This window comes from Neophocaena asiaeorientalis, unplaced genomic scaffold (assembly GCF_003031525.2).
Source record: "Neophocaena asiaeorientalis asiaeorientalis breed wild unplaced genomic scaffold, Neophocaena_asiaeorientalis_V1.1 scaffold155, whole genome shotgun sequence".
Lineage (NCBI taxonomy): Eukaryota > Metazoa > Chordata > Mammalia > Artiodactyla > Phocoenidae > Neophocaena > Neophocaena asiaeorientalis.
This window is the reverse complement of record NW_020173040.1, coordinates 6,940,029-6,946,028: the sequence shown is the minus strand read 5'-3', so window position 1 is coordinate 6,946,028 and position 6,000 is coordinate 6,940,029. Positions and strand designations below refer to the sequence as shown.

Genomic DNA, 6,000 nt, shown 5'->3' with positions numbered 1-6,000 from the left:
TATCCTGTTCCGTTGAGCTATATTTCTGGTTTTGTGCCAGTACCATATTGTCTTGATTACTGTAGCTTTGTAGTATAGTCTGAATTCAGGGAATCTGATTCCTCCATCTCCGTTTTTTCCCTCAAGACTACTTTGGCTATTTGGGGTCTTTTGTGTGGCCATACAAATTTTAAGATTGTTTGTTCTAGTTCTGTAAAAAATGCCATTGGTCATTTGATAGGGATTGCATTGAATCTGTAGATTGCTTTGGGTAGTATAGTCATTTTCAAAATATTGATTCTTCCAATCCAGGAACATGGTATATCTCTCCATCTATTGGTATCATCTTTAATTTCTTTCATCAGTGTCTTATAGTTTTCTGCATACAGGTCTTTTGTCTCCCTAGGTAGGTTTATTCCTAGGTATTTTATTCTAGGAATGCAAGAGATTTCTGTGCATTAATTTTGTATCCTGCAACTTTACCAAATTCGCTGATTAGCTCTAGTAGTTTTCTGGTGGCATCTTTAGGATTCTCTATGTATAGTATCATGTCATCTGCAAACAGTGACAGTTTTACTTCTTCTTTTCCAATATGTATTCCTTTTATTTCTTCTTCTTCTCTGATTTCCATGGGTAGGACTTCCAAAACTGTGTTGAATAATAGTGGTGAGAGTGAAATCCTTGTCTTGTTCCTGATCTTAGAGGAAATGCTTTCAGTTTTTCACCATTGAGAATGATGTTTGCTGTGGGTTTGTCATATATGGCCTTTATTATGTTGAGGTAGGTTCCCTCTATGCCCACTTTCTGGAGAGTTTTTTATCATAAATGGGTGGTGAATTTTGTAAGAAGCTTTTTTGCATCTATTGAGATGATCACGTGGTTTTTAAGATGTTGTTAAAGATGGTGTATCACATTGATTGATTTGTGTGTATTGAAAAATCCTTGCATCCCTGGGATCAATCCCACTTGATTGTGTTGTATGATCCTTTTAATGTGTTGTTGCATTCTGTCTGCTCGTATTTTGTTGAGAATTTTTACATCTATATTCATCAGTAATATTGGTCTGTAATTTTCTTTTTTTGTAGTATCTTTGTCTGGTTTTGGTATCAGGGTGATGGTGGCCTCCTAGAATGAGTTTGGGAGTGTTCCTTCCTCTGCAATTTTTGGAAGAGTTTGAGAAGAATGGGTTTTAGATCGTCTGTAAATGTTTGAAAAAATTCACCTGTGAAGCCATCTGTCCTGGACATTTGTTTTTTTGAAAATTTTTTTTTTTTTTTTGCAGTACGTGGGCCTCTCACTGCTGTGGCCTCTCCCGTTGTGGAGCACAGGCTCCGGACGCGTAGGCTCAGCAGCCATGACTCATGGGCCCAGCTGCTCCGCAGCACGTGGGATCCTCCCGGACCAGGGCATGAACCCATGTCCCCTGCATCGGCAAGCGGACTCTCAACCACTGCGCCACCAGGGAAGCCCTGTTGGAAGATTTTTAATCACGGTTTCAATTTCATTGTTTGTGATTGGTCTGTTCATATTTTCTGTTTCTTTCTGGTTCAGTCTTCGAAGGTTATAGCTTTCTAAGAATTTGTCCATTTCTTCCAGGTTGTCCATTTTATTGGCAAACAGTTGCTCATAGTAGTCTCTTAGGATGCTTTGTATTTCTGCAGTGTCTGTTGTAACTTCTCCTTTTTCATTTCTAATTTTACTGATTTGAGTCCTCTCTCTCTTTTTCTTGATGAATCTGGCTAATGGTTTATCAATTTTGTTTTTCTCAAAGAACCAGATTTTAGTTTTATTGATCTTTGCTGTTGTTTTCTTTGTTTCTATTTCATTTATTTCTGCTCTGATCTTTATGATTTCTTTCCTTCTGCTAACTTTGGGTTTTGTTTGTTCTTCTTTCTCTAGTTCCTTTAGGTGTCAGGTTAGATTGTTTATTTGAGATTTTTCTTGTTTCTTGAGGTAGGCTTGTATTGCTGTAAACTTCCCTTTTAGAACTGTTTTTGCTGCATCCCATAGGTTTTGGATCATCGTGTTTTCTTTGTCATTTGTCTCTAGGTATTTTTTTATTTCCTCTTTGATTTCTTCAGTGATCTCTTGGTTATTTAGTAACATATTGTTTCTCCTCTATGTGTTTGTGTTTTTTACGTTTTTTTCCCTGTAATTGATTTCTAATTTCATAATGTTGTGGTCAGAAAAGATGCTTGAAATGATCTCAATTTTTTAAAATTTATTGAGGCTTGATTTGTGACCCAAGATGTGATCTATCCTGGAGATTGTTCCGTGTGCACTTGAGAAGAAAGTGTAATCTGCTGTTTTTGGATGGAACATCCTATAAACATCAATTAAATCTATCTGGTCTGTTGTGTCATTTAAAGCATGTGTTTCCTTATTAATTTTCTCTTTGAATGATCTGTCCATTGGTGTAAGTGAGGTGTTAAAGTCCCCCACTATTATGTTTCTGTTGATTTCCTCTTTTATAGCTGTTAGCAGTTGCCTTATGTATTGAGGTGTTCCTATGTTAGGTGCATATATATTTATAATTGTTATATCTTCTTCTTGGATTGTTCCCTTGATCATTATGTAGTGTCCTTCCTTGTCTCTGGGAACATTCTTTATTTTAAAGTCTATTTTATCTGATATGAGTATTGCTACTCCAGCTTTCTTTTGATTTCCTTTTGCGTGGAATATATTTTTCCACCCCCTCACTTTCAGTCTGTATGTGTCCCTAGGTCTGAAGTGCGTCTCTTGTAGACAGCATATATATGGGTCTTCTTTTTGTATCCATTCAGCAATCCTGTCTCTTTTGGTTGGAGCATTTAATCACATTTAAGGTAATCATCGATATGTATGTTCCTATGACCATTTTCTTAATTGTTATGGATTTGTGTTTGTAGGTCCTTTTCTTCTGTTGTGTTTCCCACTTAGAGAAGTTGCTTTAGCATTCGTTGTAGAGCTGGTTTGGTGGTGCTGAATTCTCTTAGCTTTTGCTTGTCTGTAAAGCTTTTGATTTCTCCATCGAATCTGAATGAGATCCTTGCTGGGTAGAGTAATCTTGGTTGTAGGTACTTCCCTTTCGTCACTTTAAATATGTCATGGCGCTCCCTTCTGGCTCATAGAGTTTCTGCTGAGAAATCACCTGTTAACCTTACGGGGTTCCCTTGTATGCTGTTTGTCATTTTTCTCTTGTTGCTTTCAGTAATTTTTCTTTATGTTTAATTTTTGCCAGTTTGATTACTATGTGTCTCAGCATGTATCTCCTTGGGTTTATCCTGCCTGGGAGTCTCTGCGCTCCCTGGACTTGGGTGGCTATTTGCTTTCCCGTGTTAGGGAAGTTTTCAACTATAATCTCTTCAAATATTTTCTCGGGTCCTTTTTCTGTCTCTTCTCCTTCTGGGAGGCCTATAATGCGAATGTTGTTCCATTTAATGTTGTCCCAGAGGTCTCTTAGGCTGTCTTCATTTCTTTTCATTCTTTTTTCTTTATTCTGTTCCACAGCAGTGAATTCCACCATTCTGTCTTCCAGGTCACTTATCTGTTCTTCCGCCTCGGTTATTCTGCTATGGATTCCTTCTAGTGTATTTTTCATTTCAGTTATTGTATTGTTCATCTCTGTTTGTTCTTTAATTCTTCTAGGTGTTAGTTAAACATTTCTTGCATCTTCTCGATCTTTGCCTCCATTCTTTTCCTGAGGTCCTGGATCGTCTTCACTATCATTATTCTGAATTCTTTTTTTCGAAGGTTGCCTATCTCCACTTCATTTAGTTGTTTTTCTGGGGCTTTATCTTGTTCTTTCATGTGGTACAAAGTTCTCTGCCTTTTCATTTTGTCTATCTTTCTATGAATGTGGTTTTCCTTCCACAGGCTGCAGAATTGTAGTTCTCTTGCTTCTGCTCTCACATCTCACAGTTTCTGTGGATTAGGAGTCCGAGTTCAGCTTATCTAGTCCTGCTTAGGGTCTCACAAAGCTGCAGTGAGAATGTTGACTGAGTTGAATTCTCATCTGGAGGCTCAGCTGGGGAAGTATCTGCTTCCAGACTTCCTTAGGTTGTTGGCAGAATTCACATCCTTGTAACTGTGAGCCTGAGGGCCCCAGATTCTTTTGGCTGCTGTCAGCTCCTAGAGGCTGGCTGCAGTTTCCTGTCATGTGGACTTTCCCAGCCTGGATGCTTACTTTGTCAGGCCCGAGAGGAGACTGTACAGTGAATTTACTGGCAAGACAGAGTCTTGTGTGACCTGAGGTCATCGTGGGAGTGACATCCCATCACCTTTGCCATATTCCCTTGGTGAGAAGCAAGTCACAGGCCCCACTCACATTGAGGGGGAAGGGATTGCACAAGGAGGTGAACACCAGGAGGCAGGGATCATACATAGGAGGACCGCCTTTAGTCTGTCTGCTCCATCCTTCTGTTGCTTTTCCCTATAGTTTTACAACCTGTGTGTGCATTACTAAAGAATATCCTGTTTGTGTACTTTGTTTAAATGGAATCTTACTGTAGTTATTCTCCAGTTTGCTTTTTAACTTAACATTGTGAGGTAAATTTATGTTGATGCTTATCCTGTAGTTCATTTATTGTTCACTGCTGCATTGTATTTCATTGTAGAAATATTTATCCATTCTCCTTTCAATATGTATTTCGGCTGCTTTCCTTTTGTGCTAATCGAAACAATGCTACATTGAATATTTGTGTACATCTTCCTTGTGCATATTTGCAAAAAATTCAAGGTAATATGCCCATAGTGGAATTGCCTGTGTGTATCTTCAGCTTAACTGGATAATTCCAAATTGTCTTCCAAAGTAGTTCTGTCCTACACTCCCAGCAGCAGTGTTTAACAGTGCCAGTTATTCCGCGTCCTCTCCAAAATTTGGTATTGTCAGACTTCTAATTTTTGCTAATCAGATGGGTATGATATGGTGTTTTGTTGTGGTTTCAATGTACATTTTCCTTATTACTCTTTTAACATGTTCAGTGGTCATTTTTGTTTTCTCTTATGAAGGTATCTCTTTGGGTCATTTGCATAATTTTCTGTTGTACAATATATACTTTTAATATTGGCTTTTATATATTCTGTATATTAATTTTGTATATTCTTTTGTGTATTCTGAATACTAATTCCTTGTCATTTTTACGTTTTGCAAATTCCTTCTTCAGTTTGGGACTTGTCACACGTCTTATTTAGTGTCTTTCAGTGGACAGTAGTTCTTAATTTTAATGTAGTTGAATTCATCAGTCTTTCCCATTATGGGTTTTATTTTTTGTAACTTGTTTAAGAAAATTAAAATTATGACTACACTGAAGACACAAAATTTTCTGTTTTCTTCTAAAGTTTAATGTTTTGCCTTTCACGTTTAAATGTTTAAGTCAGTGTTTGTATTATATATGGTATGAAGAAGGGATCCAATTTGATTTTTGTCCGCGTACAAATAACCAGTTGTTCCAACACCATTAACTGAATAATTCTATCTTTACCCACTAATCCTCTTTGTCAATTCTGTAATAAATCAAATTTCACATGTACATTGGTCTGTTTCTGGAGTATTAGACTTCATCTTTTCTGTTTGTCTGTCACTGTCTCTATTCAGTGTTGTCTTCTTTTCTACATGTTTTGACATCTAAAAGGCCAAATTCCTCTACCTTGTTTTTCTTTGTATCTCGTTTATTCCTAACTCTCTACTCTTCTCTATGAACTTTACAGTCATCTTGTCAGGTTCCATGAAAAGTCCTGTGGAGACTTTGGTATTGATTTAAATCGGTACATGTATGGCACTAGTCAACATTTTGCAATGCTGAATCTTTCTATCCATGAATGTATTAGGTATAGCTCTTCACTTATTTAGGTCATTTAAAATGTTTTTTATTAAAGTTTTATCATTTTCTCTATAAAAATCTTTAATCACTTTTGTTACTAATTCCTAGCTCTCTTATATTTTGTTGATATTGTAAAAGTTACTGTTTTAAAAATTATATTTTTTCTGTTGCTGATTTATAGACATACAGTTAATTAAGTTTTGTATATTGGTCTGTGGCC

General features: G+C 36.8%; 1 protein-coding gene across 2 annotated transcripts in view; it reads left to right on the top strand.

Moving 5' to 3' along the window:
* The window catches only part of EFL1 (elongation factor like GTPase 1), a 130,970-nt gene that overhangs the window by 43,248 nt on the left and 81,722 nt on the right, over window positions 1-6,000 (top strand). The gene's annotated exons all lie outside the window — the stretch shown is intronic.